This window comes from Puntigrus tetrazona, chromosome 8, assembly GCF_018831695.1.
Source record: "Puntigrus tetrazona isolate hp1 chromosome 8, ASM1883169v1, whole genome shotgun sequence".
NCBI classification, from domain to species: Eukaryota; Metazoa; Chordata; class Actinopteri; order Cypriniformes; family Cyprinidae; genus Puntigrus; species Puntigrus tetrazona.
The window spans coordinates 21,493,575-21,506,778 of record NC_056706.1 but is presented as its reverse complement, the minus strand read 5'-3'; the positions used below and the strand labels follow the sequence as shown (position 1 = coordinate 21,506,778).

The window sequence follows — 13,204 nt, the reverse complement described above, 5'->3', positions numbered from 1 at the left end:
CATGATCGTGCAAACTAATTAAAATGATTATGATTTATGTGACTGTAGACAACTTTTGTAGACTGTAGACTTTTTTCAGGGCATCACATTCATTGGATGAATTCTAAAGTGTTTAGGGAAATACTGTCTGCCCAGATTCAGTCAAATGCAATTGATTGGGCTGCGCTTAGTACAAATATCACAAATGGACAATGGCCCAAAGCATACAGCAAAATAAGGTCATTATATGGACTAACAGATTGTGTTAGTTACGTTTGGCGGCCGATATAAAAAACTATAATTCATTTTAATTCTTTACGTACATTTCCCATTTGAACTAATACCTATACACTAACCTACATAACGCAATTGATAAAGATTAGAAGAGAAGAAGAGAGATCGTATCAGGTGTCATGCTGGTTGAGACTCAGATCACAAGATGTGAAAACATCTTCTTCTAAAGATGTGAAAACTGGTCTGGTGAGTTGATACATGGTTGACTGTGAACTTTATAGCAAAGTTCAGGATGAACAAAGAATAGTTCAAATTGTTATTAGTGTTCCACTATAGAAGCGATTACTTTATTTTGTCAAGATAAATGTGATCACAAAATGATGCCGGTTACCGGGTGAAGTCGCCTTGATTTTGCCAAGTAAAACATTACTGTTCAAACATATAGACTTATTCCAATCCCTAGCCCTAGACCTAACTCTAACCAAAATGTATTCCTAAAATCAGTGAGAAATGAGAGCAGATTTGCAAGGCTGTAGAAGCACCTAATCGTAAGGGTGAAAAATGATCCCTCAAATCTGATTGGTTGATTAGAATCTCTCAGGAAAAAAGGTACACAATGGTACAAATAATGTTCCTCAAAGAACAGTTTTGTACCTTTTCAATAATTGTACCTTTAATGGTGGGGCGGGGCGACACGTGTTGCAATATACAATTTTATGAATGGTCTACGCTGATTGGCTGTCCTACGGAAATATTAAGCACCAACCGCAGCGATTTTAGTTTAAATCAAATGGCATTGGTTGTATTTTTTTATTAACTTAAAATGAATTAGTTAGATTAAATTACAATCAAACGCTTGGCGATGGCATCTCTGAGTACTTCAAACAGAACAGAGCCGTGCCGCTCACAATATAGTACTATATCTATGTTAAAGAAGGTTTTTTAATCGTTTCACAATAAACGAAGCAAACATATACATAAAATTCACTGTTTAAGGTTTATCCTACATAAGGATCGCTGGATAAGCATAAACTACGATGATAATACACTGTAGTTCAGTAAAAATTTTTAAATATTTTTTTAATTCTTTATTTTATTGAACAACCGTTGTGGCAAATAAGACCATTAGTAACACTTTCATAAATAACATAAATTTAACGCCTTTAATTATCATCAGTATGTGATTAATTAAGTATTATTTTGGCATTAGCACATAATTACTCATGTACCCTTAAGCCCTATTCGGACAGGACTAGTTTTCTAAACTATTTTCATGTATCATTTCAGATGGGACTATCATCTCTTTTTAACGGTCTTTGTCAGTCACATGTGTTTATTATGTGTGATGTCACTAAGGCGCCATTTTGAAGAAATCGTTGCATAATTTTAGCTGATACTGATAGCCTGTATTAACAGTTCATTACAAGTATCGGTTTTATATGTAAATAAATACAAATCTTCCTACTAAAATTAAAAACTGGTGCTAACATAGCCTTCTGTGGTCTGCAACACAAACACATCTCAGATATGAAGCTTTTCCCTGAAGAAACAAGTCTTTCACATTAAATATGATTGTTGAATCTTGGAGTGGACATAACTTACCAACACACTTTTTATTATTCAAATCCGTTAAAGGATTTTTAGGCTGCATTACTTAGATTTGCTGGAACCGGGAACACTACTCCTACAATACGATGTACTTGTGACATCGTAAAAAGAATGGCATCTACATTAATATTAGTCCTGTCTCTTTCTCAATCTGTTTTCACAGTTTGTAACCAGACTAGATGGTGGATCAGCAGCCAGAGATTATGTTCATCAGAGACCAGAACACCTAGATGCGCACCGTGAACAGATCACCAGATCCTGACACACACACACTCACTAAGTCATTTACACTATCTGACACAGCTGCCTTTGAAATTGAACTGGAGGTTAAGTGCTGGGCGTCCTGTCAGAGGAGAACTGACCCCAACTGAGCCTGGTTTCTCTCAAGGTTTTTTTTTTCTCCATTCTGTATGGATGGGGTTTTGGTTCCTTGCCGCTGTCGCCTCTGGCTTGCTTTGTTGGGGACACTTAACTTCTAGTGATTTAACGTCGAATTGATTACAGAGACCGTCTCTGCATTTAATAACAAATTGGTCACTCTCGTCATTATACATCCCTTGTACTCTTCTACATTATACTGTACAGTGCTTTGATGCGACCTGTGTTGCAGGCTGTGGTACGGAGAGTTATACATCTGCATCCTCTGCTTCACCACTGAGAGAGAGACAGTGAAGAAGACAATGTATGTAGTTTCGACAGAAAATTACGATTTAAGTCATTTCGCCCACCCATCTGTTAATATGTGATAAAACTGCTCATTAAAAACCCATATTTTCCAAGACATGATGTATTTTTTGTTTATTTTTGAAACTGATTTTTCAGTTAAGCTCCTAAAATGCGTGTGTTTGACACAAACTCATCCCAAAATTCCTCAACATCACCCTTTTTTGGGGGGTTATTCATCCCCATCACCCTTAAAGCCACCTAAGGCTTTCATTCATCTTCAAAACACAAATGATGATGTTTTAAAGAAAAATGAGAGATTTCTGTTCCTCCATTGACAGTCCACACACTGTTCTGGGCATTGAATGTGTAAGTTGCATTGCTGTTTTTGAGGGACAGAATGCTCTCAGATTTCATCAAAAATATCTTGCGACGAATCTTTGTGGTATGCATGTTTCATCTTTAGACAGCTTTTTTTGAAAGTGTGGAATGTACATTGTACGTCTTTATAGCTGCAACATTTTTTGTAGGTGTGATTTTTTTATGCGGCTCTGGCTTTAAATCTGGTGATATCATGGGAGAATATAAACAATGGTCACAATCAGATCAAGTGTTAGATGCGTGTGTTCAGGGTGCATTTGTAGCTAGTCAGCCGGAATATGAATGCAACAATAAAACAAAGTAGGGGGATATTCAATAGGAAAATGGCCTAATATTTAATCTAAAATTTTGTCTTGATTATATCTCTACACCTAAACCTAATCTTACCCATGAGTAATGCCTAAAATCAGAGGAAATGCTAAATGAATGACACTGCTGTACAAGGACCAAACACTGACTGAAAGCCTGAACTTCACAAAAACTATAAACTGGTTCTTCAAATCTGACTAATTTATCACAATGTTGTTCGAGGATCAACAAAGATATTGATCCAGGAACATGCCTTACTTGGAAAAATGAGGTCTATCATCACAAAAGAGTCACATCTGTCTTAGTCATTTTGTTTTAAATAAGAAATAAGAACAACTGCGCACTCGTTTAAGCATAGATTAAAAAGAAAAACATCAACTAGAGCAGAAAAAGTACTTTTCACTCTCAGATATACAGGTAAAAAAGCTCTCACTGGGGCGGTACCTTTTCAAAAAGTATGTGTTTGTACCTAAAGGGTCAATTTTGGTACCTAAAAGCTACATATTAGTACATATATTTGATTGTAATAGGTACGAAAGTGTGTCTTTACCACCCAAGTTGGGGAAAGGGGGATATTTAGGACCAGATGCCATAATGATGTTTATATCCACCACAAAAAGATGGTGGTCGTAAGGTTCATGTGGAAGCAGTGCTCCTACTCCCAGAATCTCACTGCTAGCACTCAATCTAAGCTTGTACAAATTCAAAGTATAGTTTACTAGAATTGTTATGTTTACAAGAATTCTTAAAGTAAACATCAAAGTTATGATCCCGTTTTTTTCCATCATGGACGGGGGCATGAATAATTAAAAAGGTCAGATCTTTTCACTGTTGTATTTACATTGTTTTATGGTTGCTTTTGCTGTTTTGTGAAATTTGGAGTCTCAATTTTACCAGCCTTTTCTGAGTGAGAATTGTTTCCAAGCTTTTTTCAAGTAAAATTCTTCTCCCAATCTATGAACAGCCCACTGATCCCATCTCCTGACGGCCGCTACGGGACTTCTTGGTACACTATTATTATTTTTTTCAGAAATTATATTTCTGAAAGGGGAGGTGAAAAAAGATGGTAAAAGAGATAAAAAAGTGATTGAAAAGTGAGTGATAGTGTTAGATAAGGTTCATTCCACTTCCAGCTACAGAACGTCCAGTGCTTGCTGTATTGTACTAAAATTATGGGCACTAAAGTGAAAAATATAGAGACAACATTGTCTTTCAGACAGTTTCATATCTGTGAGAGTTATGGATTTATTCTTCCTGAGCCTCTGGTAGGTCATTCTTTTTCTTCACAAATTGTAACATTGTAGTAATAATTAATAATATATAGGTGAATGAACAAGCAGTGAATGATAAAACAAGACACATTTTTGTATATGAAAGCATTAGACTTTGACAATGACAATGAATGCATTCTGCTTTAATGGTAAATACAGTCTAAACCTGGATTAAGTTGAATTTACTTAAAATTTGTAAAAAAATTTAAGTAATATTTACTTGAAAACTTGAAGTAATTGCTACTTAAATATATAACAGTCATTGTAACAACTGTTTTAAATTGAATTTACTCATGACTTAGTATAGCTACCCACTGACTCCAATCCAATTTAATAATCCAAATTAAAAGTTTCTCAAGTGGTTTATGAAACATTGAAATTATTAGAAGTTATTATGTATCCCTTTTAATGATTGGTTAAAATTTAGACACTACCTTAAGATATACAATATATATGTATTACGTAATGAGAAAAAAAAAATTATGTATTGTATATATTGTAACTGTATAGTATTTATATTAAGATAACAACACAATTTTTATTTATTTTTCATTGCATTAGTATAAAATGTATTATAAACATATACACTATATAGATCAGGGTTCACCAAACTAGATCCTGGAGGGTCGGTGTCCGGCACAGTTTAGCTTAAACGTTTCCTCCCTGAAAGTTTCAAGAAGACCTAATAAGACCTTGATTAGCTGCTTGAGGCGTGTTTGATTAGCGCTGGAGCTAAATTCTGCCGGACACCGCCCCTTCCGGGAGTGAACTTGGAGACCGCCATACAGACTTGTGTATACTTGTGTTTTGTGTTTCAGAGAGACCTGCCAGCGTACTACAGCCCCTGGATGAACATTGTCAGAAATGTGCCAGAACTCATCTCTTCCCATTCTTTGCGCCACCAAATTCACAATGTATGATCTTTGTCATGTTCATGTTTTTATGTCTTTTATTTTGATGTTTAATACCGGTTCCTGTTTGTTTCATGCTTCCCTTGTACTCATATGTCTCTGCCTTGTGTATGTGTCATGTTCTGATTGGTTGTTCTAGTCATGTGTAGTGTTCCTCATTGGTAGGTTCTTGTCATGTGACCCTGTTTGTTTGCTATGAGTAGCCCATTTGTTCCCATTGTTCCTTGTTGTGTATTGATGTTGCAATCCGCTGTCGTTGAGTCAAGCCAGTTTAAACCAAGTCTGTTAAAGTAAGTTAAGTCTGTTCAAGTCAATACACAACCACTACCATGAACCCAGCAGTTACCCTCCTCGTGTTTAAGCTTAATCCAAAACTGTGTATCCTTTTGTACAGTGTCATTGTATATGATTACATTATCCTGGTAAGCAGCAGCCTACGTCTCACAGCCTTGCAAGACTCTATATATCTGATACTGGAATGTGGCAGGTGCTCCATGCAGGCCAAAAGGAAGAACAGTGAAATGGAATACTCAAGATGGAGAATGGAAGCCAGTAAAGGGCCATCATGCAGGGTCAAGATACACCTGCCAGTAGTTCTTATACAAGTCCTGGGTTGTGTATGAACCGAGACCTGACTATTCTTTCCAGGAGTTCATCTATGCAGGGCATCGGGTAAGCATTGAACCTGGACTGGTTGTTTAGCTTCTGGAAGAACTTTTTTAGGGACTATGAGTGATTGAGGCCATTTTCTGAAGGCTCACTCGTAGCTCCAGCATGATCTTAAATTCCTTGTTTTGGTGGAATAAGTAGCCTTTGTAGGTAGGGTCTTTGTCTGCAAGGGGTGCTGTCAATCAGGTGGATGTAGTGTTGAACAACAATAGGCCTCTAGTGCAGTAACTGTGGGAACTGTGTGAATAGTTGGAGCAATTGGGTCTGGTCTTGTTTTGGCAGGTATTCAATGTCTGCATTCAGTTGCTGCTCTTCTGCCAGTTTGGTCATCTTCCTCCAAGTTCACCTATTGTACCTTCAGCGCAGTCTTTGGAGCATTGTTATGTGCACTTTCTACTCTTTTAACAGGTTCACATTATATATTTATCATAGCCTTTGTCTGGGTGGTATACTTCAAATGTCACTGGCCTCATTTTTCATATACAGCGCCTGCCATCTTGTTTGAGGAGGTAAAATTGGTAATAGTAATATGCTGACTACAGTTTTATACCTCAGCTTCTGGTCTGGTATTTTAGTCTGGTTTTCTGAGCTGGTTTTCTAAATTATTTATTTACTTTAATAAAAGCAACAGTGGTATTGCAACCAAGTGGAAAAACAAAAAAAATGTTTTTTTTAAAAGGGTTTAAAATAGGTTAATAATCCCATCATGATTGTTCATATGATGTTTTGTGTTCCTATCTCAGATGCCTCTGTTGGAGACTCATTTGTTGCAGACACACCGTGAGCTGCGTTTGGCCCATCTGGCTTTGAGCGTAATGACTATTGGTTACGTATGGCAGGAGGGAGAGAGAGATACTATCAAAGTACTGCTATTATTTTATATGCATTCCAAACCACTGATAGGACTGAAGCACAGAACTGAACTGTCGGACTATTTATGTTTGTCATGAACCTCCAGGTGCTTCCGGGGAATCTGTCGGTGCCATTCTGTGAGGTGTCTCAGAGACTTGGTCTGCCTCCTATTTTTATCTACGCTGATGCAGTTCTTGCCAACTGGAAGAAAAGAGATCCAGATGGGTAAACTTCCTGATCCAAACATTATTAAAACTCATATGTACTGATATGCAATAACATATTATCTTGACCTATCTTAACAAATTTGTACATTTTATCTTTGGATTAAAAGTAATTATTTAATAATTATTCAATACCCCATAGGCTTCAATTCCTGCTAGCATTTAATTTGATGTTTCATGCCCAAGAGGCATTTCAGAGATGGCTGGCAAGTGACATGACTTGCCTTAAAGAGACATTGCTATTGATCACTCAAACCCCTTTCTCTACTTTTCCATTGGTCTCGCATATTTAACACTTTTTATTTGTGTTAGTAGTTCTAATCAAATACCCATCCAACAAGCAATGGATTGCAGGCAATATTAGCTGTCAGGGTGTGCATCGATCATCGTCAGTGACAGAAATAAAGATGGCTGCAATCCGAGCTCATAATATAATGATAATATGTAATAATGTAATGTAATAATTTGCATTGATCCCTTCTTGCTCTTAAAGTTGAGAAGACATGAAATGCAGTATGCACATGTGTAATAAAACATTCCTCACATGGGTCTGGGGGCTGAATAAAGGCCTTCTGTAGTGAATCCATGCATTTTCGAAAGATAATTATTCAAATTTCAAATGCAATAAACACTTTTCTTTTACTTCTGCTCTCTGTGGCACGCGAGAGCAGTCCCAGTAGATGAGGTAACATGTATTGCTGTGTGTGGGATGTTTTATTACAAATTTGCACACTTTATTTCATGCCTTTATGGGTCTCTAGAATTGTCAGTAAGTTGTCAACAAAGCAGAGTCCATGTAGTACAATCTACACTCAACATTTTAGACTTGACTAAGACCTGAATTTTTCCAGAAGATTCAGCAACCAGCTGCTCTATCTAATCATTTTTCTTTCGTTCATACCTCTCGTCACTTTGGTTGAGGTGGGGGGCACTGGTTTGCTTATTTTCAACAATTGGAAATCCTCAACCCACTCTCCCCTATGCAATTATAATACATTTGAATCTGATGCGATTTCTGTAATAGCTTCAAAAAACTCCAGGCATTAATAATGGATTGCCCTTTAAGGGAACCTTCCTAGAGGAGCTGGATGGCCTGCTGTCCTCATTCCCGGAACTTTTAGTCTTCGGTAAATTCAGCATTCATCCGGACAAGCCTTATGCTACTGGCTTCTATTTACTCCATGTTTCATTTGATCTTAAATGCCTTACCACTACAAGCATGCATAAATCAGGAAATCAGCTTGACTTAATTTACACATAAAACTAAAAGTTCTCCTTTTGTCACCTCTCCGAGGCAGAAGTATCGAAATACCCTCCAAGCAATCTCTCTTACCCTCTTATCAGCACTTAAACACATCATCAACACATCTCTCCTCACAGGCTTCTTCACCGCTACGTTCAAGCAGATTCGAGTAACCCCACTGCTCAAAAAAAACTGTATTGAACTAATCTCTTATAGACAGCTACAGACCTGTCCCTCACCTTCCATTCATAGCGAAACCATTCAACTGAGATTGCGCTATTTTCTGTCACGGAATTGCACTGATTCCAAATCATCAGTTCTAATTCTGCTGGATCTATCAGCTGCTTCTGACATCATCAGATTCTTCTATCAGCCCCTCTCATCACTGGGCATCCCAGGATTTCCACTTCTCCAGTTTGAAGCCTTTCTCTTTGGTAGAGCCATTGTCAGCTCCCTGGCCGGTTTCGATTGCTTCTACCAGTTGTTTTGTTTTCCTGTTTCTCCTCATTTCGTAGGTTGTGCATCTGAATTTGCTAACTCAGCTCGGACGCCAGCTTCCTCACCTCTTCCTCTGCTCTCTACTATCCACAAGGCCACGTTGTTGAGGGCCCTCTGTCAAAGTCATTTTTGGTTTGCCAATTTCTTTCCCTAATAATTATGCCGGGATTTGTATTTTTCTCAGGAAATTATTATGGACTTGTTTTTCCTCTTGAAGCCTGTATCTGTATTGTGTTCCTAAACACTCACTATTATAATTCTACATCCCCTGCAGAAGTCTGAGATCTGCTAGTGAGTGACACCTTGTGGTACCATGTGGAGTGGGTGGAGGAACGACCTCTCACCCCTATCTGGAATGCTAGAGCCGTGACAATTTTCTAATGACAGCTGAAGACTCTGCTTGACACTATGATTGAGACTTTTTATTAAATCTCTTTATTCTTTCCCTTTCTAGCCCGTACTTATTTGAAAATGCCTGAAACTTGGTATTACAAGCACTTCATATGACTGTCTTTCTCTTTAAGAAGAACTGCTTTATGTATTCACCAACTGATGTTTGGATAAAACATCTGCAAAATGACTAAATTTAAATTGCCCACCCTTAGCTCTGTCCCTGTTGTATCGACTTGATTACGCAAATCTACTGATAAGCTACTTCAGCAAAGGTCTTCCTCTTATTCCATGAGAGACATAAGAAAAAAGATATTGGTGCTTGCTAATGTTGTCCCTCCCCTTTGTTTGGCACAAGTGGCTTTAAAGAACATCAACTAAAAAGCACTCTCAAAATAAGTAAATAATAATTATAATAAGTTATGTATATCTTTATAATAAGTAAACACTGTCTACACTGAAATGAATCACATGTAATCTACATCTGCACTTCGTTGTTTAGTGAGAGAATTCATGAGTGTGCTGAATTCAGTCAGAAACAAAACTCGTTTTAGCAATTATTGGCCATAGCTCAGTAAAATCAAGTCTTTGTAAGTGTTTTTGTAAAGTTTTTCTTTTTATATTTGCCTCTAGCCATTTAATACTGGCAGTCTTGCTTCAAGATTGTAAATAAAATGAAATGTCAAATAACAAACTGAATTAAATTTTCCATTTCATTTAATTTTCAATTTTGTTACATATTTTGCATACGATTTTCTGTAAAGTAACAGTTAGTCTGGTTTTAATAAATATTATTTTTTTTTAGTTGGCAGAAATACTTTGCCTTCAGATTTGTTTTCAGATGCTACATTAACTTACCATTAATAATATATTTCTTTTTCATGCACAACTGAATGTGGACCATTCCTAGACCTTTTTCCATGGAGTAAGTATTTTGATGAATTAACAGAAATATCCTAAATGTTATTGATTTTTAAAGTCAGCAGAGGGAGCCACTTCATTACGTTAAGAGGTGAATACGTAAATATCCTTTGTGTAAATTCTGATCCTCTTTACAGCATCTGACGTTATATTTACATTTGTGTCAAGAATGACAACATGTAACAAAAAAAAAAAAAAAAGCATTACATTGTAAATCCAATGTAGTTTTGGCTATGGCTAGTTTCACCATTCATGGTGACTGTTTTTGCTTCCTGTAAGGAACTTGGACTTGTTGTTGACATTTCCTGGCGGGGAAAGTGTGAGAGGATTTTTTCTGGTGACACTGCTGGTGGAGTTGGCAGCAGTTCCTGGCCTGAAGGTCTGACACCTTGAGAAATGCAACAATTCACAGAGCTACAGAAGCCATAACAGCCAATAATTCATATTGATACACCATACTAGTATTTGTTTAATTACTTTGATGCACCAAAGTAACTATATATTGAATGAAACGTTGCCAAACTTCGCTCAGAGCTTTAATCTTTACTCAGAAATTGCTAGTAAACTATACAAAGTAATGGCAAGCAACACATTGAGTTCATCATGACATTTTGAAATAGAAAGACAAAAATAGTACCACCTTGTAAAACATCCAGTAATCTTTGTTCTCTTTGCAACTTTTGCAGGTATTGTATATTGTGGTATCAACATCTGATTACATTGATGTACTGTGGTAATACTAGCCGTTTCTTTTTTTCACAGTCTATCCTTGATGTCATCAACGGCGTCCATTATAATGATGTTGCTATGGTCACCAAAGCTCTGAATGTTATCAGTCAGGCCGTAGACAGCATGAAACAGACCTTTAAACTAATGCACGGTAATACTTTCAGAAGAGAGAGAGAAAAAAGAAACTTTTTTTGAAGTGGTTCACGTGACAAATAAATGTTTTCTGTTTCAGAATATGTAGATCCCTCTATATTCTATGGCATCATGAGGATTTATCTGTCTGGGTAAGCCATACTGTAGATTTCACTCTGTTTCAGAGTTCTTCTGAACCTGTAAAAACTTAACTGTCCTTCTGCATGTGGATGTTAGATGGAAAGATAACCCATCAATGCCAGAAGGTCTCGTGTATGAAGGAGTTCAGGAGAAGCCAATGGAGTTTTCTGGAGGCAGTGCCGCTCAGAGTAGTGTCTTACACTGCTTTGATGAGCTTCTGGGAGTCCAGCATGAAGGCAGCAGTGGTGAGAGAATCAATAATTGTCTTCATGGTTGACTTTCCTGGTTACATGATGTCTTTATATGAAAATGATTGTTTTTCTCTCAACGCTGTCCAAACAGGGGCCTTCCTGAGAAGAATGAGGACTACATGCCGCCCTCTCATAAGCAGTTCATTGAAAGCATCTCTAGTCGCCCGTCTCTGCGCAGCTTTGTGCTCCAGCAAACAGATGAGCGTCTCACACACACATTTGAGCAGTGTGTGGCTCGCTTGGTGGACTTTCGTAATTACCACATCAACATCGTCACCCGATACATCACTATCCCGGCCTCCCGGGCCAAACAGCTCCGTGCCAACAAGCAGGGTTCGGACGAGGAGCTGGACGCGATCAGAAGAGCTCCAACAGCGCTGGAGGAAAGAGGTACTGGAGGGTCGGGGATCATGACCTTTCTGAAGACGGTGCGAGACGAAACCAAAGACACTTCCACCTCAAAGTGTACGGATGAAAAGCAAGTCTCGCCAGACCCATCGATGACGGAAATAGAGAAGGCTGCATCTGAGCTCCCAATAGAAGGATAATAGCACCAAAGTATCTTGGAATGGTGATTTGACAACCAATGATTATTGGAAAAATTAAAATTCAATAGTTTACCCAAACATTTACATTTACTCCAAGTTGTCTCCAACATCATCCAAGATTTTATTCTTCAGAAGAACAGTAAAAAAGATTCTTGGGGATTTATAAAACGCTAGTTAACAGCTACCATCACTTTGAGAGTCAAAATCGTCTACAGGCAAGAAAAAATAATTATCGTGACAATATATTGAGGTGTGATGATATATTGAAATGATTAACTATGCAAAAAACTGAACATTAATTACAGTCAGACCCAAGAACTGATGAGCTGATACGAGCAGGCGTAAACCCTAACACTTTAATGAAGGGACAAAATGAAAATGCATATAACTATGAAGCCAAATAAAAAAACAAAAACTTGTGGTATTGATATGCAAAAATGGACTTTGGCGTATATATGACATAGACGTGTTTAGCATGCATATAATATGCGGTTTTCACATGCATATCCTAAGAAATTTGTTGGTTTGCATATGGTATGGTGCATATATCTTCGAGTATTTATGTTACGTATGTTTGCCACAAACAACTTACCAAAGTCAGTTTTTTCGTGTCTATGGACCCTTTTAACAAGACAATGGTGATGTGAACAACATCGTAAATCCTCAGGTTTTTCATATTTGTACTTTTATTATGCAAATGTATAACTCTATTCTCTGTTTCTGTATCTCTGTATCATCGTTATGCCATTATTAGTCATTTTTTTTTCCTTTTATTGAAAGTCATGAAAACACTATTGTACAGTTTTTCTTTTGCTATGTGAGCAAATGGGAATGCAAAAAAATATATATATATATATATATATATATATATATATATATATATATATTCCAGTTACTTCACCCTCAGATTACTCAGAGCTCCACTCCACTGAGCCAACACTGTCTACAACTAGGTCCCTTGCAATGGGCATTGTTGCCGGCTCTCACCTCAACTGACGTCTTGTTGGGCTCTGGCTCCATGACAATCCGTTCCTCTGTTGCGATGGGTGCGTCCTCTTCATCAGTGGTGGCCTCAGGCATGCATTCTGCACAGTGGGGAGATGGAGGGTTGGGCAATGGGTCTGGAGTGGGACTTGCAAGAACCAACAGTGAGGGATGATCTATTTCTCACCAGTGTCCACTCCACGATTGTGGTGAACTCAGCTCGAAGACCATCCTCAGACAACAGCGTTCTGCACTCGGTGCTCAGG

The 13,204-nt window shown here is 37.6% G+C and overlaps 1 pseudogene; it reads left to right on the top strand.

Moving 5' to 3' along the window:
- The first annotated feature begins 5,589 nt into the window (after nucleotides 1-5,589).
- Nucleotides 5,590-12,702, top strand: LOC122350087 (annotated as a pseudogene).
- Nucleotides 12,703-13,204: the final 502 nt, after the last annotated feature.